This window comes from Suncus etruscus, chromosome 14 (genome assembly GCF_024139225.1).
Source record: "Suncus etruscus isolate mSunEtr1 chromosome 14, mSunEtr1.pri.cur, whole genome shotgun sequence".
NCBI classification, from domain to species: domain Eukaryota; kingdom Metazoa; phylum Chordata; class Mammalia; order Eulipotyphla; family Soricidae; genus Suncus; species Suncus etruscus.
The window spans coordinates 20687365-20710070 of record NC_064861.1 but is presented as its reverse complement, the minus strand read 5'-3'; the positions used below and the strand labels follow the sequence as shown (position 1 = coordinate 20710070).

At 37.5% G+C, this 22706-nt stretch overlaps 1 protein-coding gene and 1 non-coding gene across 2 annotated transcripts in view; one reads left to right on the top strand and one right to left on the bottom strand.

The window, feature by feature from the left end:
- Window positions 1-22706, top strand: part of KCTD16 (potassium channel tetramerization domain containing 16) — a 327577-nt gene that overhangs the window by 6247 nt on the left and 298624 nt on the right. The window lies entirely within an intron of this gene.
- LOC126029295 (U7 small nuclear RNA) lies at window positions 4799-4860 on the bottom strand. The gene has a single exon (XR_007502917.1). It is a non-coding gene; the product is annotated as a U7 small nuclear RNA (small nuclear RNA).

The following is a 22706-nucleotide window of genomic DNA, read 5'->3' as shown; positions in this document are numbered from 1 at the left end:
CAGCTATTTCCTTATTATGTCTTTAGGATTCACAAGCATATATCAGGAAGGCTGTTGATTGGGATAAAATCAACCACCTATTTCTCCTCTTTCTGTAACGTCTTTATTTTTATTTTATTTATTTATTTATTTATTTATTTATTTTTTGGACCAAACCTGGTGGTGCTCAGGGGTTACTCCTGGCTCTGCACTCAAAAATCACTCTTGGTTCAGGGACCATATGGGATGCCGGGGATCAAACCCATGTCTGTCCTGGGTCAGCCAAATGCATGGCAAATGCTCCACCACTGTGCTACCACTCCAGCTCCTCTGTAACTTCTTTAATTGGTCATAAAACATCTGTTTTTCTTTTTTTATACTGTTTCAGTCACTCTTAATTTTAGTTTTTTTTTTATGTCACAGTAAAGGTCATTGTCAATAAAAGTCCCATTCTTTCATACTTAACTCTTATGTCACAGTGTTATTTTTCTCTATGGTGATTGAACATAAGAAATCTGGTAGTTACCTGAGCCTGCATCAGATAACTTTGTACCTCAGAGGGAATTTTTTTAAGATAGTACAAACTTGTCTTGTTTGTTAATGCATTGGGTTCAATTCCCAGCACCACATATGATAAACCCAATTCTTCCAATAATGAATCTTGAATCCAGAACCAGTAGTAACCCCAGTTGGATCAGGCCCAACTCTCTTTTATGCCCCAAAATGATGAGAAGCATTTTTATTTATAATTTTTAAAGCACATATTTTGTATAAAAGTGCATCATTAGACCCAATTTAAACCCATACATGTGCAGATATTGTTTGGTACTCATGAGGTTAAAATCAGGAGTAATGTATATAAATTCATTCTTATTTCTTTTTTTTGTTTGTTTGTTTTTTGTTTTGTTTTTGTTTTTGGGCCACACCCATTTGATGCTTAGGGGTTACCCTGGCTATGCGCTCAGAAATCGCTCCTGGCTTGGGGGGACCATATGGGATGCCGGGGGATCAAACTGTGGTCTGTCCTACGCTAGCGCTTGCAAGGTAGATACCTTACCTCTAGTGCCACCTTCCCGGCCCCTCATTCTTATTTCTTTAAGATTCTGTGCTGGAATAGTTCACTCAATATAACAGCAAGGCAGGTGTACTGCTAAATTTATTTCTTGTTATGATTTTTTTCTTTTGTTTGTGTTACTAAATATTTTGTCTTCACTTTCTGATTTCATTTTTACTGTTTTCATTTTCATGCCAAACAAGATCTGTTACCTGAGCTGAGAGAGACTCTTGTAGGGAAGGAACTGACTTGTGTTTATTTTTTTTACTTGTTTTGTTTTGTTTTTAAGGTCTGTGGCACCACTAAATAATTTGGCTGCGAGAGATGCATTAGAAGTATTAGAATGTGGCTTTAAAGGAAGGTGTCTGAGATTGCCTCTAGCTCCATGTTAAAATAGCAGATCAAATGTTGCTGACAGCCTAATGAGGTTTGGATCTTATCAGAGAAATTAGAAATGGAAATAGCTGAGAATGTGTCACAGAGCTCTGGGGAACCTCCAAACACAAATCACTGAAAGGACTAAATCTGCATAAACACCTATATCAGGGCACTGAGAAAAGTTTTGCAGAATTGGATGAACAAATACTCAGTTTCTGCATCATAATAACTATTGTTCTCTTCCTTGGGCCTTTGTTATGACTTTCTTCAAATACTGCATATCTGGCAATGTAGAATACATTTTATTATAGCATTTTCCAGAAACATTCAAATGTAGAGACACCCAGCTATAGACATTATTACAAGACCAATTGTGTTTTATTAAAAATTTTTCCCTACCATAGTATTAGTTTGTTTCTTTTCTTTTCTTTTCTTTTCTTTTCTTTTCTTTTCTTTTCTTTTCTTTTCTTTTCTTTTCTTTTCTTCTCTTCTCTTCTCTTTTCTTTTCTTTTCTTTTTTTCTTTTGGACCACATCTGGTGATGCTCAGGGATTATTCTGACTATGTGCTCAGAAATTGCTACTGGCTTGGAGGACCATATAGGATGCTGGGGATCTAACTGAAGTCCCTCCTGGGTCAGCCGTTTGCAAGGTAAACCTATCACTCTGGCCCTTATAGTATTATTTTGAAGAAAATGTTATGTAACAGTCATCACCAGCATAAATTATTGTTTTCTAGAATAGCAAAACCTGCCAGAATGTCCTATTTCTGTAATTCTTTAGTTTAAGGGTCCTATTGGTGTTTTCCTTCATCTTTTTCATCTTCAACCATTCTTTCCATCTACATTTGTGCTTCTCTGGCTTCCTTTCCTAGGCTATTACAAAGAAGCCTAAATTCTAATTCTATGTCTGATGCTGCCCACTTTGAATTTTTCTTTCTTTCCTATAGTAGACATGAAGAGATTTGGGAAATGTGAGACAGCCCATGTCCTTCCTCTGCTCAAAGCCTCTTCATTGCACTACCATTGTTCTTAACGTTAAATGCAAACTTTTTAAAATGAATCACATTTTTTCCCTTCATGAAGTAACTTCTGTTTTCTATTAGCCTTTTCTGTTACCATCCTGCCACACGATTTGGAAAAATCACTGCTATATATTACATTTATTTCAATTCTTGAGTACTGTTGTATGTTTGTTTCGTCAGTCTTCTACTCATATTTCTTTACCTGGAACAATGTATCTATCTGCTTTATTAGTCCTAAAATATTTCAGGGACTAATCTAAAGGTTATATTTTTCTCAGAAGACTATCCTAGCCACTGTATCTGAAGAGCTCCTTATCTTGGCTTCATAAGGTTCTATTTTCCATTATCCTGACACCAATAATATGGTGGTATTATAGTTGCTTGTATTATTATACCATGCTTATATTATTATACTATGATGTGACAGTAAATTATTAGCCCTGTGGAGATAGGAACTGTGTGTATCCCATTCATTGTGACACTTGATAGAATATTTTGCAGAAATGTAGGTAAATCATAAAGATTTATCAGTCATAAATATTCCATGAACTGGAGAGTAGTGCTGTAGTGATGATGATTTAAATAGCAGTAATAGTGGTATCTTCTGACTTGTGCTGAATGCAACAGAAATTGGGCTGTGATCTTATAAGCAAGTTGTAATTCTCCATGAAAGATGCTATAGTCTTAGCACAAGGATTCAAGCTCAAAAGAATGGAGAAAACTAGTGACAGGGGCAAAAATCTCCTGAAGATTACTTTTAGTTTATTTTCTCAGGAAGGAGCAGATTGAAGTTGGAGTGGGACTAGGGTGTTCAGGAAAATCCTGAGTTTGGAACACACTGCAATGTGGAAAAAATAGTCACACACTAGAAAAATCACTCTCCCAGAAATGCAAAGCATGGTGTGAGACAGATCATGTTGATTTCTTGAATTTTTTCTCTTTTTTTTTTTAAAAAATATGAAGTATTCTTTTCTAAATTGCTCATCATTATTAAGAGTCTGGACTTGGGGCTGGAGTGATGACTCAGAGGTAAGGTGTTTGCCTTGCAAACATCTCATATGGTCCCCCAAGCCAGGAGCAATTTCTGAGCAGGACCCTGAGCTGAAGTCACCAGTGTGACCCAAAAATAAAAAAATAAAAAAATAAAAAAGGAGTCTAAAATTAGGAAATTAACATGCTTGAGGTTGACTCCTAGCTCTTTGATCACTGGCAAGTTCTTTCCTTCTTTGGCAAGTTACTTATTTCCATGCTTCAAGGAAGTTTTCCATACCTGTAACAAAGAGATAAGAGTATTTGCCTTGAGGGACAGCTCTTTGAATTCAGTGTTTGGTATATATAATGTGAGTCTGACAGTGCCTGGCATCCAGTGAATGTTCAGCAAGTGTTAACAACTAATTACAATAATCTCTGGAAATTTCAGCATGGATGAGCAAACAGAGGTTCTCTTTTAAAGAATTTACCAGATTATTTCTAATAATCCTACTGGATACTTTGCCCAGACTGTTGATTTTATGCAAGTTGTAACAAATAAACAAAAACCTATGGAAATGGATTTTTTAAATTTTTATTTTATTTTATTTTATTTTTTGGATTCTAGGGCCACATCTGGTGCCACTCAGGGGTTACTCCTGGCTACGTGCTCAGAATCCTCCTGGCTTGGAGGACTATATGGGACACTGGGGGATAGAACCAAGGTCCTTCCTAGGTTAGTGAGTGCAAGACAAGTGCTTTACTGCTTGTGCCACCATTCCAGCCCCTGGAAGTGGATTTTTACATAAAATTCGAGCTGTTTGTTTCATCTAAATCTGAATAAACATAAAAGTAAATCCCTCAAAAGGCTTTAATTTCAGAGAATTCTTTTCTTTCCCTTGGGTAGTCCATAATAGAGGTTATTAATAGGGCTTGCTTCACTTCTCTTGTTTTCTGTGAGTTTTCAGAGACTAGGATAATATGGGGTAGAATTGAGTATTAAGAATATACTTAATAATTGTATACTCAGACACTATAGAATTAAAACAGCCTTTTATAAATATCAGCATAAAGAATATTCTCTTTAATGGTGACAGGAAACAGTTATCCAATATGTCACTGACAAAAGGATCATTTAAGTCTCTACAGAAATTAACACAAGACATTTGGGTTCACATTGTGAGTTACTATGCTGTGTGGCACTAAAAGGACAAGTGCTAATGGACAGCTCTAATCAGGTGACCCATTCAACAGCTGACGCATTCAACAGCTGACCCATTCAACAACTTCCCATGTGAAGAAATTCTTATTTTTCTACTTTTATTCATCATTTCATTCCAAAACAGAAAATTGTAACAGTTACTCCACCACAACTTTTTTTTTGTGTGTGTGTGGGGGGGGGCTTCCGATGGAGACCAGAAGGCCTGCTGGACATATTCTAAAAGAGCCGTAACACTACTCCATCACAATTTATAGAAAACTTTTATTAAGTATTAATGTGATAATGTGACTAGGAACTAGTGACACTGATGAATAAAGAACAAACTCTGTATATGATATCAATAAAGTTATGTTTAAAGGGACTTCCAGGCTGTTGTATATTTTCTTTTGGGCAACAATTGTATATTGTGTAGATCAACACTGTAAAGAAAGCAAACAGAAAAAAAGGAGAGGCAACCATACATAATAGTGGCTTTTCTGTAAAAGACATTCTGGAGCTAGAGAGATATTTTAATGACTGGGATAAAGGAAATGTATATTAGAAAGGCATATGAATAATGAGCTAAAGAATTAAACCAAGGGAGGGGCCAGTGAGGTAAGGTGTCTGCCTTGCAAGCGCTAGCCAAGGAAGGACCACGGTTCAATCCCCCGACATCCCATATGGTCTCCCCAGGCTAGGGGCAATTTCTGAGCACGTAGCCAGGAGTAACCCCTGAGCACCAAATGGGTGTGGCCGAAAAAAAATAGCCTATTATGCAGGCTGCTCTGGTACAATGATTCATTTTTTTTTTATCAGTATTCAGTTACATTAAATAGAGACATTTTTCATGGCCACATGCCTACAAACGTACGATTTATGCACATGAAAAGTGTGATTTTGTTCTAGCCAATTAGGTAAAATTTGATAATGGATTTTTTTTAAATAAAAAGATAACAGTGTGAAGTTTTGCAAAGTTGTTAATATGTAATGAATTATTCTCCCTGATGATTAGTGTTGTGGAGCATTTTTTTCATGTGCCTTTTGGCCATTTGTATTTTTCTTTTATCTAATTGTCTGTCCATTTCTTCTCCCCATTTTTTATTGGGATTAGATGTCTTTTTTTGTAAAGTTCTGTCAGTGCCTTGTATATTTTGGAGATTAGTCCCTTATCTGATGGGTACTGGGTGAATAGTTTCTCCCACTCGGTGGGTGTCTCTTGTATCCTGGGTATTATTTCTTTTGATGTACAGAAGCTTCTCAGCTTAATGTATTCCCATCTGTTAATTTTTGCTTTCTGTTTGGAGAGTGCGGTTTCCTCCCTGAAGATGCCTTTAGTGTCAATACCTTGGGGTGTTTTACCTACATGCTGTTCTATAAACCTTATGATATCGTGTCTGATATTAAGGTCTTTCATCCATTTGGATTTTACCTTCATACATAATGTTAGCTGGGGGTCTAAGTTCAATTTTTTGCAAGTGGCTAGCCAGTTGTGCCAACACCGCTTGTTGAAGATCAAAACAAATATAAGGTACCACCTCACATCACCTCACATCACAAAGAATGAGAACAAGCAGTGTTGGTGGGGATGTGGAGAGAAAGGAACTCTTATCCACTGCTGGTGTGAATGCCATCTAGTCCAACCTTTATGGAAAGTGATAAAGAGATTCCTCCAAAAACTGGAAATTGAGCTCCCATATAATCCAGCTATACCACTACTAGGAATATATCCTAGGAACACAATACAAAATCCCTTCCAAAAAAAAAAATCCCTTCCTTACACCTATATTCATTGCAGCACTATTTACCATAGCAAGACTCTGGAATCAACCAAGATGCCCCTCAAGAGATGAATGGCTAAAAACACTGTGGTACATATATACAATGGAATATTATGCAGCCATCAGGGGACGAAGTTATGAAATTTTCCTATACATGGATGTAAATGGAAACTATTATGCTGAGCAAAATAAGTCAGAAAGAGAGAAAGACGCAGAATGGTCTCACTCATCTATGGGTTTTAAGAAAAAATGAAAGACACTCTTGCAATACTTTTCAGAGACAAAAGAGAAGAGGGCTGGAAGTTCTAGCTCATGACATGAAGCTCACCACAAAGAGTGATGAGTTTAGTTAGAGAAATAACTACATTGAGAACTATCCTAACAATGAGAATATATGAGGAAACTAGAAAGCCTGTCTAGAGTACAGGCAGGAGTGGTGTGGGGAGGAGGGATATTTGGGACATTGGTGATGAGAATGTTGCACTGGTGATGGGGTGTTCTTTACATGACTGAAACCCAGTCACAATCATGTTTGTAATCAAGGTTTTTAAATAAGACATTATTTAAAACAAAACAAAGCATCAACAACAACAACAAAAAAAAAAGAAAAAGAAAAAGAAAGAAAAGGAAAAAAACATAGATATATCTAAAGAATCAAGATTCTGATTCACAAAATTCTCATACTAATTATTTTCTAGCATTTTCCCACAAACTGCTAAGGTTTTGGAATTATTAGATGTCCAAATCTTATTTATTTGATACTAAATACATATATCCTCTTGTATGTCTAATGCACATACCCACACTCACAGAGTAAAGAATGACCTTTTTTCCTAACAGATCTTATCCACTTATAAGATTGAGCTCCTTGAATATGCTGCAGAAACATTTAGTCTTTATTTCTTATGCAGAATTCTTTCCCTATTGTCATGAATCCTGCCAAGTTGGTTTTACAGCCCTGGCCTGTGGGGCTGTTGCATAGAAGGAGATGAACAAATAAGCACACACAAGAATTGTTCAAGCTTTAGGATTATCTAAGTATCCAACAGTGAGCTCACAGGTTGTCCATTTATCCAGTACAATATCACTTCCTGATCCTGGTTGCCAATCGGTGAGCCATTGTTTAAGTTGACAGAGTTATTGAGAGTACTTAGTAGCACATCAAAATTCAATAGGTACACGAAGAACAGAGGCTTTAGTATGTCATATAGCTAAACAGGATGTACCCTTAAAGTATAGAGAAAAATTATGACAATTTCTTGTTTAATTTTTCCCTATGTTGCCCTCTATATCTGAAAGATCAGAAACTATTTTAGTTCATTCTTTCCTGGAAGTATTTTTTGCTGGCCCCATTATCTGTTCTACTCTTTCCTGAGCACAGACAATATTCTAAAAGACCTAAACTGTTTTGCTAGGGGACTAGGACAACCTTCGGGCTTTTATTAGGGAGAATATTTTCTGAAATTATCTTATAGTCATGCGTTGTATGAAGAAATACTCAGGATGATAGTGTTGTTATACCTTTTGACTTGATGTGTATTGGGACTTAACACTTACAATCTCTACAATTGTTGGCTCATGTACTTCTAAAAGTATTTGTTGAACATCTACTATATACTTGAGACACTGCAGTTCCTATGAGACATCTTGAACAAAAATCATGATTTCTGTTTCATGGAGCATTTATTTAGGGGAAGATTAACCTTTCTCTAAGTGGACAGTTTCAATGCAGTGTGACAGATAAGTGCAAATAGATATGAAAGGAAGCAGATATTAAAAAAACAATAACTTGAGGTGACAAGAAACTAAGCTAGACTTTATAGTAATGCTTAGAGAAAAGAAAGTACTTAAGGTTTTAATGTATTTGTTGCATTTTAAGTACTAGCTGGCTGATGGAGACATACATTTCTATTTTTGGATAGCTTAGAAAAACCTGGAGATTATTGGTAATTTCATTTAATTAGATTTGTTTCCAATGATATCCATGTGAGTGATTTTAGTTATTCAAGGGAACACTATTTTCCTTTTTCAATTTTTAGTTCTCTCTTTTTGTTAAACATTTATCTTGTGAAAATGTATGTGCTAGTCAAGGCTATATGATAGCCTTAGATGACCAGAATTTTAGTTTAAAGTCAGTTTACAGTTTTACTTGTAACCCTTTATTGATTTATTTGTGAAGGCTTTCAAGTGCTGCTCAGGTTGCCTGGGGGTCCCACTGGTAATGTGGGTGATAATATAAGTTCAACGCAAGGCCTGAGGATATGGTGATATTCAGAATGATTTTCCTTATCAATCCCAGGCATGCCTCAATTTTAATAACTACCACTATACTGAGCACACAGGAGCTACTCAATAAGCATTTGTTCACTGATGACTAATTTCACAATATTCTATGTTAAGGAAAGAGAACAAGAATAATGGATAAATAAAAAATTCACCTAGTTTCACTTGATATTTATTTATTTTTCATCAGGAAGATGCAAATCAGCACAACAATTTTATAACATTTTACACTACAGAGTCACACAACATAAAAAGCAAGCAAACAAACAAAAAACAAGAACAAAGAATACTCAGGAAGATTCAGGGAGAAAGAGACTAATTCACTGCTGGTGGATATGTAGAGTTGACCAGATTTTTGGAAAACAATGTACACTTTCCTCAAAATAAAAACTCTAGATGTTGAATTTCCATGCAACCAAATAATATTGCTCCTGATAATATACCTGAGGAATCCAAAAGCACCTGCCTCCTATGTTCATTGTAGCACTATTTACAATACCAACAATCTGGAAATAACCCAAATGCCTGAAAGCTTATAATTGGATAAAAGAATGTGGTACATTTACACAATGGAATACTATGTAGATATTAGTAAAATGAAAAATTGAAATTTAGTTATATGTTATGTGGAGAGAATCATACTAAGTAAAAGAATCAGATAAATAAGGACAGACATAGTATTATTGCCCTCACCTGTGGAAGATAAAATAACAATAGAATGAGAAATATACCCAAAAACAATGAGAATTATGAGAGTTCATAATTAAGACAGAGAAGGTATTACTATGACAAAAATGTTGTAAATGATCACTCTATACTAGACCTGTGAACTGAAAGGAAGTAAAGGACCTCTATTATACACATTCAGCAAACTACAGTACTGCAAAACATGGTGTTTAGAAAGAAAAAATAAGAGAGCAAGAATTAACTAAGAAAGTGTCTTTCATAGAAGTAAATTGGGGTAAGGTGGAGGAATGTAGTGGGGGAAATTGGTGGCAAAAATGAATAATGGTAAAAGAATGGTTATATATTTTTGAACATTGTAGGGTTGAATCTAAACTATCAACAACTTTATAATTATCTCACAATGATTCAATAAAAATATATTACAAAATATATTATAAAATATGTTACAATAAATAATACAATATATTTCAATAAAAATAAATAGAAATTAAGATATGGTTGATATTATAAAAACACAATAGAAGTGTGAGCAGCAGAATGATATCAAATAAGGAAAAGATCAAAGAGCTCCAAGAAGAGATGCAGAACATCCTATAAAGCAATAGAATATAGAGGAACAAGGGAGTTTGAGCAGCTCCCAAAAGCTGAACACACATTCTTCTCTAATGCATATGGAACAGTCTGTAAGATAGATCAAATTTTGTGGCATAAAACATACCTTCATAAAATCAAGAGGATAGAAATTATATCAACTATCTTCTTAGACCATGGTACCCTAAAAATAGAAGTAAAATGGAGTAACCCCTGAGCTTTGGGGTGTGACGCAAAATAAAACAAAAAATTAGACGTAAATTACAAACATAAATGGAAAAATAACTTTAATATCTGGACATTAAACAGTTTTTTTCCTGAACAATATGTCAGAGTACAAAACAAAAGGAAACCTAAAGATTCCTAGAAACAAATGAGAATGAAGGCACAAATTATGAGAATTTGTGAGACAGCAAAAGCAGCACTAAAAGAAAACATATAGGTTTACACGAATTTATCTAAAAGGAAGAAAATGCCTATATAAATAATTTAATGACAGAACTTAAGAAATTGGAAAATAGCAAAATGAGCCAAAAGGAGCAGGAGAAGGAAGTAATGAAACTTAGAGCAGAAATTAATGAGCAGAAGACCCCCTCCCAAAAAATCCAAATTATCAATGAAATCAATTGTTGGTTCTTTAAATAATAAATAAGAGTGATGACCCATTAGGTAGATTCTCAAGGAAAAAGATAAATTTAATAAATCATAAATGATAGGGATTGTCATTAGAGGTACCAGACATTCAAAGGAAAATTAGAAATTATTTGAAAATCTATATGTCACAAAATGAGAGAACCTGGAAAAAATGGATAAATTCTTGGACTCCTATAAAAACTCCAGGGTTGAACCAAGGTGATGTGGAATATGTGAATAGACCAAAAACTACCAAGGGAATTGGAATAATAATCAAAAAGCTCCCCCAAAACAAAATCTCAGGCTCAAATTGTTTCACTAGTGAATTGTGTTTTGTGGTTGAATATTTTTTTAAATTTTTATTGTGATTATAATGGCTTACCTATCTTTCACAGTAGTATATTAGGTACATATTCACACTGAATCAGGGGAATACCCATCACCAAATTTGTCCTCCCCCATCCCAGTTCCCTTTCTGCAACCCATATACCCCACCATCACCCCCCAGGCTGCTAGAGTAGGTGGACCTCTCTTTGTCTAGCTTACTATTAGTGGTCATATATCTGTTTAGTCCTGGTACCCTCCCTTGTTTCCCCCTCTATTTAAGAGGCGGAGCTAGATAAATCAAGTTATGTGGTTTTGTTTGAAGGAAAGAAAAGCAATAGAATGGGGTAAAAATAAGAAAAATAAAAAATAAATTAAAAAAAGGAAGTCAAATATTTTGAAAATGGGTGGAGACCTTCTAGAGGTTTTCAACCTCAGTTTGAGAGAGGACATAAAAAAGGTAATTGAAACACCACAACAATACAGAAGGAAATATCAAATTAAATATCCAGTGAGCACTACAGCAATAAAGAGAAGCACCACATAGTAGTCTTGGTTCTGAAACCAAATCATGCTGGAGTGCAAAAAAAAAAAAAAGAGAAAGATAAGATAAAATAAAATAAAATTGGAAATATCAATTTCAATATTTACACCAAAATAAAGATGTCAAAAAATCGATCAATCAATAAATAAATGTGTGGAAAGATGATTATTTTGTGTTTTTTTTTTTCCCCCTGCATAGGCACATTAAGGATTGGGGATGTTATAGAGAGAATTCACTTGGCCTAGGAGTTACAGGGTTTCTCCACCCCTGAAGTATACTGTCATGGGATTAACTGTAGACTCCCCTCGGTGCTTTTGTGGTGTATGGAAGACTTCTGCTGCTTCTTGGATGGTAAAATTAGACCTCTGTATCTAGAGATCTTGGTGGCTGTGCAGCTCAAGGAATGGAGCTTATGATGGAGTCTTTCTTTGTGGTTCTAGGAGTTCTACTTCTTCAGTGTCGTTTTAATTCATCTTCTGTAGTTGGTGGTCTTGGTCATTATGTTGCTCCTAGGATGGAGCCTGGGATAAAGTCTTTCGTTATGTTTCCGGAAGACCTGTTCAGTTGCGGTTGTCTCAGTCAGACCTCTGTAGTTGGAGATCTTGTTTGTTGAACAGATCGTAGACCAAAAGCTAGGCTGGAGCTTTTCGTTGCTGTTGTTGTTGCTGTTGTTGGTCCCTGGATGTGTACTGTCCAGTCCTGGTTGTAATAACCAGTCATCTGTATATAGCAATCTTGGCTTTTGCTCAGGTCAAAGAGTGACATGTTTTCTGATTTTTGTCTTATCGTTGGCTGATGAGGAAGGACAACTTGTTCTTAGATCAAGTTGTTCCCATTTCCTCGTTGTCAGGTTATAAATTTAGAACTGGCACATGTTGGCATCAGAGCAGCATTATGAATGCCCTGAAGGGGATTTGGTTCCTGGAGCTGTTGTGGAGAACTCTGTCATTTCTATGTCTGGAATCCAGGAGTCAAGGCTGAATGGTCGGTGTCTAGTTCCCTGGAGTCTAAGTTGTTCTCACAAGACATATGTTCAGGGTGGGAGATGTCCCTGTGTTGTAAAGAAGTATGAGTTCTTATCCCTAGTAGATAAGAGCTTGTTTTTACATGTAAAATTTCCCCTTTGTTTAATATGTATTTTCAGAAGGAAGTGGTGCTACATTATATTGCTGGTGGATTTTTGGGGGTGGAGAGAGGAGAAAACAGACACACGCCGAAAACTAAAAAATATATGCTCACACATATCTAAAGAAAAAAATTTCTTTTTTTAATAAAAGATTAAATAAGATGTAATTAAAGGAATTAAGTGGGTCCAGAAGAGATAGCATGGAGACAAGGCATCTGTCCTTCCTGCAGAAGGACGGTGGCTCAAATCCTGGCATTGCACATGGTCCCCTGTGCCCACCAGGAGGGATCTCGGAGCATAGATCCAGTAACACCCTCTGAGCGCTGCCTGGAGTTACCCAAAAGAAGCTAAAACAAATCAAAAAACAAAAACTAAGGGGCCGGCGAGGTGGCCCTAGATATAAGGTGCCTGCTTTGCAAGCACTAGCCAAGGAGCCAAGGAAGGACCGCGGTTCAATCCCCCGGCATCTCATATGGTCCCCCCCAGGCAGGTGCAATTTCTGAGCGCTTAGCCAGGAATAACCCCTGATCACCAAACGGGTGTGGCCCAAAAAAACCAAACCAAACCAAACCAAACCAAACAAAACAAAAAAATGGACAAGAATAAAAAAGAAAAGAAGAAAAAGAGGAAAATAAAAACAAAAAGGGAGGAAGTGAAACAGGAGATTATTTTACATTTGGGGAGAAACAGGGTAAGAGGTAATATTATATAAGTCTATATTATGATGAATGTATAGGCTTCCCCATTGTCTTTTGAGATTTCCTTGTGAGGTGTGCGAATCAGGCAGGGAGGTCTTGGGTAGAGTTCTTGCAGTGGGGGTCCTTTGGAGCTAGTTCCGGTATCAAGCCACAGTCCTCATTAGGAACAGGTGATTAGGAGGGCCACACTGTATGAGTTAAACGGGGTGTTGGTTGTATTTTCTTGCCAGGAATGAGATGAGAGCTTGAGTGGGTGTCTCTTCACTTGGGTAGTGGGTACTGGTTCGTTGGGGTAGGAGGTCAGTCTTGATGCCTAATGGATTAAGAACTGACAGTGAAGAGTTACAATGTGGTGGGGATATTGGGCATGGGATTGAGGGGTGAAGGGATAGTCAGATTTCTGGAGGAGGGGGGCGGGAATAATATATGGGAGAGGGTATATGAGGGTATAGGTATGGGTTGTTTGTGGTTTAGGTTTGTCCCTTACGGAGGATTCCTATCTCTGTGTGCTCCTGCCCACATATAAACATATAGAAGTTAGCTTAGGTGTATATTAATGTAGAGAGGTGGGGAGGGCAAGAGGTGCGCTGAGTACAGAAAGATAGGTAAGTATAATACTTGTAAGGAACGGAAACTAAAAGATCAACTTTTGGATATGTATAGGTTTCATGTCTTGAGTACTGACCACTGTGTTAGTGAGTTATATATATATATATATATATGTATATATATATATATGTGTGTGTGTGTGTGTGTGTTTACCCTTTGCAGTATTGCCCACAGCACCTTATAAGTCAGCTTTTGTTTCTTATAGAGGAGTTAACCGTGTGGTTTTTATTTAACATAGATTGAATTGATGATAGTGAGGAGGAGAATGTGGAAGAAGAGGGAGACAAGAAGTGAGGGAAGGAAAAACAAAACAAAACAAACCAACAATCAAACAACACAAAAAAGTACGAAGTAATGAGAACAGAGGGTACAAGTGCAAGGGCCTTTTAGTTTGCTTGAACGTGTTCAATGCTTAGGCCCTGTAGTAAAAATCTGTAGGTCACGGTTCTTTCTTTGGTGATCTGGCTGGTCATGTGCTTCAGGTCCTAAAAGAATGCATAATCTAGAGATAAAGGGTATATTAAAGAGTTTTATCCGGCCATTTTCATGATTTAAGCTGAGTATGGTGCCTCGTGTGACTGAGCACTGAGTTACCACCATAGTATGTTCACCCTTTGTCTCCAGGAACCCCTATGGACAGAAAAACTGAGAGGTTATTTTAAATGTGGTAAGATTAAGGCATTCAAACATAATGTTTTGAAATATTTCCGTTGGACTGAGTAATTTTCCATTATAATCTTTACCCATAATCCTGTATAAGATCCCTAGTAAATTATTATGAGCCTTTGTAATAAAATGATGATTACATACCTGTTCTCTCTATGCTGCTCTTTCTCCTGTTGCTGGTTTCTTTATGATATAATGTATAGTCGGGATTTGTGTTGTTTCTCTTCCCTTTGTTTTTGAGCTCTACTCCCTAGTATATGGTGATTACTACAGTGTTTGAGGTTTCTATGCTATTACACCCTGTTACTTAATCGCGGAACATTGGTTGTATATCTGGTGTATATTCTAGGTACTTCATAATAGAATGATAAAATAGTGCTATCGTTTTGTGATTATCTTTTGTCTTCTGGCTTACTTCATTTAACATAAAATATTCTAGGTCCATCCACATTGCTGCAAAGTCCATGATTGTATCATTTCTGACTGCCATGTCGTATTCCATTGTGTATAGATACCACATCTTAATGATCTACTCATCTGTTGTTAGACATCGAGGTTGGTTCCAAGACTTGGCTATTATACTGAATGCTGCGAGAACATGTACTTTGGGATAAAAGTCCTTCTGACTTGGGAGTAGATACCTAGGAGAGCAATTGCTGGGTCAAATGGCAGCTCAATTCTGAGTTCCTTGAGCACTCTCCAGACTGTTCTCCATAGATGTTAGATTAGGGGCCATTCCCACCAGCAGTGGATGAGAGTGCCTTTCATACCAATTTCCTGCCAACAGAGATTATTCTCATTTTTTATGTGAGCCATCCTCACTGGTGTAAAGTGGTACCTCATTGTTGTCTTGTTTGGATTTCCCTAATGATGAGTGAAGGTTAGCATGTTTTCATGTGTTTGTTGGCCATCTTTCGGTCTTCCTGGGAGAATTGTCTATTCATTTCATATCCCCAATTTTCTATGGCTTTATTTGGTTTTGAGGGACTCAGCTTTCTGAGTGCTTTGTATATTCTGGTTATCAGCCCTTTATCTGATGTGTTGAGTGTGAAATTTTTTTTCCATTCAGTTAACTGTCTTTTTGTTTTAAGTTGGGTGTCCTTCACCATGCAGAAGCTTCTTAGTTTGATGCAATCTCATTTGTTTATGTTTGATGCTAGAGTCCTTGCCATTGGTGTTCCATTCTCAAAGACTTTTAATATATAGGTCTTCGAGTGTTCTGTCTATTTTTCCTCAATAAACTTTATAGATTCTGATCTAATTTCAAGGTCTTTGATCCACTTTGAGTTGACTTTTGTATTAGGAGTGAGGTATGGTTCAATTTTCAGTTTCTTACAGATGGTTTTCCAGTTGTACCAACACCATTTGTTGAAGAGACTTTCTTTGTTCCATTTCAAGTTCTTGGCTCTATTGTCAAATATTAGTTGACTATATGTCTAGGATTTATGTCTGGAAATTCTGTTCTAACCCACTGGTTTGAGACTCTGTTTTTGTTCCAGTACCATGATGTTAAGATCACTATAGCTTTATAGTATAGCTTCAGGTTATGTAAAGAGATGCCACCCAGTTCTTATTTATCAGTATCTGTTTGGCTATCCAGGGTCTTTTGTAGTTCCAGATGAATTTTATGATTGATTGTTCTAAGTCTTGAAAGAATGATGCCTGAATTTGGATGGGGATTGCATTGAATCTATATAGAAGTTTGGGTAGGATGGTCATTTTGATTATGTTGATTCTACCTACCCATGAGCATGGGATGTTCTTCCATTTCCTTAAATCCTCTTCAATTTCTTTCTAAATTGTTTGGAAATTTTCCTGATATTGGTCCTTCACTTCCCTTTTATGTTGATTCCTAGGTACTTAATATTTTTGATACTATTTTAAATGGAATTGTATTTGTAATTTCTCTCTCCTCAGCTTTGTTATTTGTATAGAGAAACACTACTGTCTTTTGTGTATTGACTTTGTAGCCAGCCACTTTGCTGTATTGGTTAATTTTTTCTAGGAGTTTTACTGCAGACTCTTTAGGATTTTTGATATATATTATCATATATTCTGCAAAAAGAGATAGAGTTTCTCTTTCCCAATTTGTATTCCTTTGATTCCCTTCTCTTGTTGGATTGCTATGGTAAGGACTTCTAAGAGTATATTGAATAAGAGTGGAGAGAGTAGACAGCGTTGCCTAGTTCCTGTCCTTAGTGGGAATGCTTCTAGTTTTTCACCATTGAGAATAATGTTGGCTGTGGGCTTTTCATAGATAGATGTAACTATCTTGAGGAAGGTTCCATCTAACCCTATTTTGCTGAGTGTCTTCAACATGAAAGGTGTTGGATTTTGACAAATGCCTTCTCTGCATCAACTGATATGATCATGTGCTTTTTGTCTTTCTTGTTGTTGATGTGATGTATGATGTTAATTGATTTGCGTATGTTGAACCAACCTTGCATTCCTGGGATGAAGCTCACTTGGTCAATGGTGTATGATCTTTTTGATGAAGTTCTGGATTCGGTTTGCTAAGATTTTGTTGAGTATCTTTACATCTATGTTCATTAGTGAGATTGATCTGTACTTTTCTTTCTTGGTGGTGTCTTTGCCATCTTTGAGAATGAGTGTGATATTAGCCTCATAATAAGAGTTGGGGAGGATTCCTGTTTTTTCGATGGTTAGGAAGAGCCTGTGGAAAAGTGGTAGAAAGTCTTTTTGGAATGTTTGATAGAATTCACCTGTAAATCCATCTGGACCTGGACATTTGTTCTTAGGGAGTTTCTTAATTACATCTTCAATTTCCTCTGAAGAGATTGGTCTGTTTAGGTTCCTTGAGATGATTCTTTAAACCGTTGATTTTGTCATTTTTCTCTTTCTTGTCAAAGGCCTCTATTGCTATGAGTTTCCCCCTAATTACTGCTTTTGCTGTGTCCCACAGATTTTGACAAGTTGTCTCTTCATTATCATTTGTCTCAAGGAATCTTTTTATTTCTTCCTTGATTTGCTCTTTGATCCAGCTGTTGTTGAGCAGCATATTGTTTAATCTCCAGGTATTAGTTTTTTTCCATTTATTTTAGTTTTTTTCCATTTCTTGCAGTCAATTTTGACCTCTGTTGCATAGTGATCTGATAGAGTGCTTCTAATGATCCTCACATCTGTAGTCTTATATAGGTTAGATTTGTGTCCTAAGACATGATCTATTCTGGAGAAGGTTCCATGTGGGCCTGAGAAGAATGTGTATTCTGTTTTCTGGGGGTGGAGGGCCCTATATAAGTCTATTAGCCCTAGATCTTCTAATTTTTCATTTAGGGCTCCTATTTGCTATTTTTCTGTTTGGCTCCACTGTCCAGTGGTGACAGTAGAGTATTGAGATCTCCTACTATTATCACATTTCCCTTCTTGTGTTTCTCCAGGTTAGCGAGCAACTGCCTCACATATTTTGCTGACTCTGCATTAGGTGCATAAATATCGATCAGGGTTAGTACCTCTTGATCTAGTGTTCCTCTGAATAGTATGTAGTGACCCTCTTTGTCTGTGATCCCTTTCTCGAGTTTGAATGAAATTTGGTCTGATAGAAGTATGGGTGTTACGGCTCTTTTTTGTTTTCCATTGGCCTGGAAAATTTATTTCCATTCTTTTATTTCAAGCCTATGCCTGTCCTGTACTTATAGGTGTGTTTCTCGCAGGCAGCAGAAGTCCGGTTTATATTTTCTTTTTTGGGGGGGTTTTGAGCCACACCCGGCAGTGCTCAGGGGTTACTCCTGGCTTTCTGCTCAGGAATAGCTCCTGACAGGTATGGGGGACCATATGGGACACCGGGATTTGAACCAACCACCTTTGGTCCAGGATTGGCTGCTTGCAAGGCAAACGCCGCTGTGCTCTCTCTCTGGGCCCCGGTTTATGTTTTCTAATCCAGTTCTCTACTACGTGTCTTTTAATGGGAGAGTTTCGTATGTTAACATTTAGGGAGATTATTGACAGAGAGGGCTGTTGTGCAGTTGTGTTGTGTAGGGTGGTTGTTGTTACAATTTCGGCTTTGGATTGTGTAGTTCGTCTCTGAGTAAGTCATTTAGGATTGGTTTTATTTGCAGAAATAATGTAAGATCATTTTTGTTTGAGAATGTCTTTAGGCTGCCATCCCATATGAATGACAGTTTTACTGGGTATTATAGCCTAGGCTGGAAATATTTTTTATTCACTCGTTTAAAACTGTCTTCTTGCTTGGATTGTTTCAAATAGGAGATCTAGTTTGATTCTTATGTCCTTTCCTTTGTACTTGAGGTTCTTATTTTCCATTATTGCTTTATTTAAGGAGTTCATCTTTCAATTTTTTTTTTTTTTTTTTTTTTGCCATCTGGATTACCGTATGTCTTGGTCCCTATTTTATTAAGGACTCTTTTCACTTCCTGAATTTTCAGAGTCCTTTTTTCAAAGGGTGGGGGAAGTTTTCTGTTATTATTTTTCCAACTATTTATTCTTCCTCTTTCCCTGTTTCCTCCCCTTCTGGTATACCTACAATTCTTATATTATTTCTTTTGTCTTTGTTCATTAAGTACTGGACTTTTCCTTACAGTGCATTGCCTCTTAATTCCTTTTTGGTTTCCTGGTAGTTTTTGGTTTGCAGTTTTTCTTCGAGTGCTTCTATATGCTTCTCCAACTCTGTGATTCTGCTCATATGGCTTTTTACAGTGTCTGTTAATATCTTGAGTTCCTTTTGTATGGAGTCTTTCATATTCTGTATTATATCTTCTTTAATTTGACTAATTTTTTCTTCCATGGATTTCTTGTACTCGGTGGCTAGCGATTCTCTCATTACTGTGATCATGACTTGCATTTCCTTTCTCATAGCTGCTTTTAAATCTTTGTTGAATCTGTGCGTTTTGGTGGACTTTGGAACTTACTAGAGTTTCTCTCCATGTCTCCAGCTGTTAGGATCCTCCTCGGTTTACCCATGTTTTCTTGCGTTTATTGGTGTGGTTGGGACAGCATTGCCTTCTGATTTTGTCCTGCTTTTGCCTCCTGTGGTGTGGGGCTGGATCCCTTCTCTGGATTGCAGTTTTGGGTGGGATTATTGGATAGGCTGGCTGAGGTTTGGCTTCACGCGTGCAAGCACCCTCTAGTGGGATCCTGGTTAGTTGTTCCCCCTCTTGCTGCCAGCCAGTGCAGTACCGCTCCTGACCACAATGGTGGAGGGCACTGGCTCCTTTGCCTTTCTCCCCTACCTGGAAGTCAGCTGAGCTCTGCTTCCTCCAAGCCTCTCCCGGAAAACCCTCTCAATAATGGTTCCTAGCCTGTCCCAGCTGGGGGCTCTAGAGACCTCGGAGATGCAGTCAGGGGAGGGGCAGAGGCAGCAGAATGTCCCCTACCTTGTGCTGCCCTGAGAAACCTCACAGCCACAGACATGGAGGGGCAGAGGCAGCGGAAGTTCCCCTACCTTGTGTGGACCCGGGAAATCTCACAGACAGGCGGGGGATGGGTGGAGGTTCTGGGAGGTCCCCTGCCGAAAGTGGCCCCGAGAGACCTCAGAGACGTGGGTCGGGAGGGGCAGAGGCGGAGGGAGGTCGCCTTGTGTGGACCCAAGAAACCGCAGAGACACGGGCTGGGGAGTGGCAGAGGCACCAGAAGGTTCCCTGCTGGACGTGGCCCCGGGAAACCTCTCAGACACAGACGGGGAGGGGCAGAGGCAGTGGAAGGTCCCCTACCTTGTGTGGACCCGGGACACCTCAAAGATGTAGGCAGGGGAGGGTTGGAGGCACCGGGAGGTTTCCTACCTTGTGTGGACCCGGGAAACCTTAGAGACACGGGCAGGGGAGGGGCAGAGGTGCCGGGATTGATATTTATTTTAAACCAGAGATGTACCTGTTGATGACAATGAAGATAGGATTGTATATAGTAATAGTATAAACACTAAATGAATAATATCTGTAGATCAGTTACTTCTTGATATGGCACTCAACTTCTTTGCATACCTAAGCAGTGGAAGTCTGTGAAAGGGGAAGGAAGGTCCTTTTTCTCACAACAGGTTGTGTTCATGAAAGTTAATGTCGCACTGTGCTGTCTTATTTCTAGGTTCTTCTCGTTATTCTTACAAATACGTGGGCCGGAGAGATAGCATGGAGGTAAAGTGTTTGCCTTTCATGCAGGAGGTCATCGGTTCGAATCCCGGCGTCCCATATGGTCCCCTGTGCCTGCCAGGAGCAATTTCTGAGCCTGGAGCCAGGAATAACCCCTGAGCACTGCCGGGTGTGACCCAAAAACCAAAAAAAAAAACAAAAAAAAAAAAACAAAAAAAAAAACAAATACGTATGTTTGAAGCCAGAAGAAACAGAGAGAGGATATTTTAGAACTGACCTTGCCCACTATTAAAAAGATAGTTGAGTTGCTCCCCACTGCTTTCACTTTGAACTATCTTTTCACACAGTTTTATGGCATTAAAGAAAGAAAAAAAGCACACCCACATCACACATTACTATATTTTTCTGTGTGCTCACCTCCTTTGCCCTTTCTGAAGGCACAGCACTCATATCTTTTCACAGTCTTACAATAAATAGGCTAGATTCTTTTCTACCTCAAGGTTCTGTACTTCTGCTCCTTCACTCCGAATCATGTTTCATCCCTCGCCTTTTTGGGGTCCTCCTCATTCTTTAGAATGATTTAATGAAATTTTTCTTGGAAAAGATTTCTATTATCATCCTAGATAAATTAGCCAATGTGCTCTCATTGCTTTCTTTCTTATACTGTGTTTAAATCATAGCACTGTTCCCACAAAAAATCTTTGTGTGTATGTTTGTGTGTTTTAAACTTCATAGAGGCAAGAGTTGCAGTTGCATCACTTTTTGTAATCCTTTCCTCTTAGAAGAGTGTCTAATGTACAACAGCCTTTCAGTAATAGTTTCTTTATTATTCCCACCTTGTCATATAAAAGTAAATGGCTAGGGTTTCCTCTCATGAGAATTTTATTAAATAAGAAATGAGATACTACTAATGATCTTAAGGTTATCTAAGCATTCCTAAGACAACACTTTATAAATAGTTCAGCCAGGTAGTATTTTAAAACCAGGAAACATAATATATAAATTGTTTTTTCTTTCTAAGTCTTAATATGAAAACAGTGTTAATTTTGCTAGAAGAGTAGAAAATGAATGATATAGAAAGGAAAAAGAATTATTTAAATCCCAAGAGGGCTTAAGATATAGATGTTAAGTGGGAAACTTTGTGTTTGATATTATCTATTCTGTCCAAAAAACTATAGAAGAGGAACAGTGTACATATATTTAATCTTTGGCTATAGAGTAACAAATCATTTGTATGGGTAAAATAACTGTTTTGCTTATATTAGATACATGTCTGCTATTACTGCAAATTTTAGACATTATAAAAATATAGGGCTAAAAGAGCATGACTGGTATGTTGATAGTCATGTATTTAACCCTAGAATCACCTGGTAACCCAACTCCTGCTATAACAGGTCAGGAGTACCACCATATCCCCAGACTCACACTGACCACTACCCAGTTGATTAGAATTACTAGGAGGGTCGCCTACTAATCCACAAATCAAAGATGCATTGGTTGTATCTCTAATGACCACATATTTATGATATAAAGCAGGGGTCTCAGACTCAATTTACCTGGGGGTCACAGGAGGCAAAGTCGGGGTGATCCTTTTGTGCAAAGTCAGTAGTAAAACTTGAACATTGGGGGATGTGACCCAAACAACTAAAACAAAACAAAACAAAACAAAAAGATTCCTCTAGGGCAGGGCCATAAAATGTTATATGGAGGGCCGTTTGCAGCCTGCAGGCCATGAGTTTGAGACCCCTGATATAAAGACTCTGGCTGAATGTATGAAAATACTCCCCTTATCAGTGCCCTGCAATTTATAAATGCTAATGGGCACTTAAAGAGCATCTTTTGAACTTGTGATATTACCAAATAGATTCATAAAATCATTGCATCTGAGAGGGTATGTTAAGGATCTTATGATTTTAATATGTAATTTCCTTTCTTAAGTTTTCAGGCACTAACTGGAGTGCTGGATAGAAACCAACATCTCAAGTCTTCCAAGTGGTGCCATTTTGATCGACGTGTTAATTGAGTATCTTTTACTTTGGTTCAGCCATCCTTTTGTCCTGATGGTTATTAGGGGTACATTTGGAAAATCTAAGGTTCAATGTAGC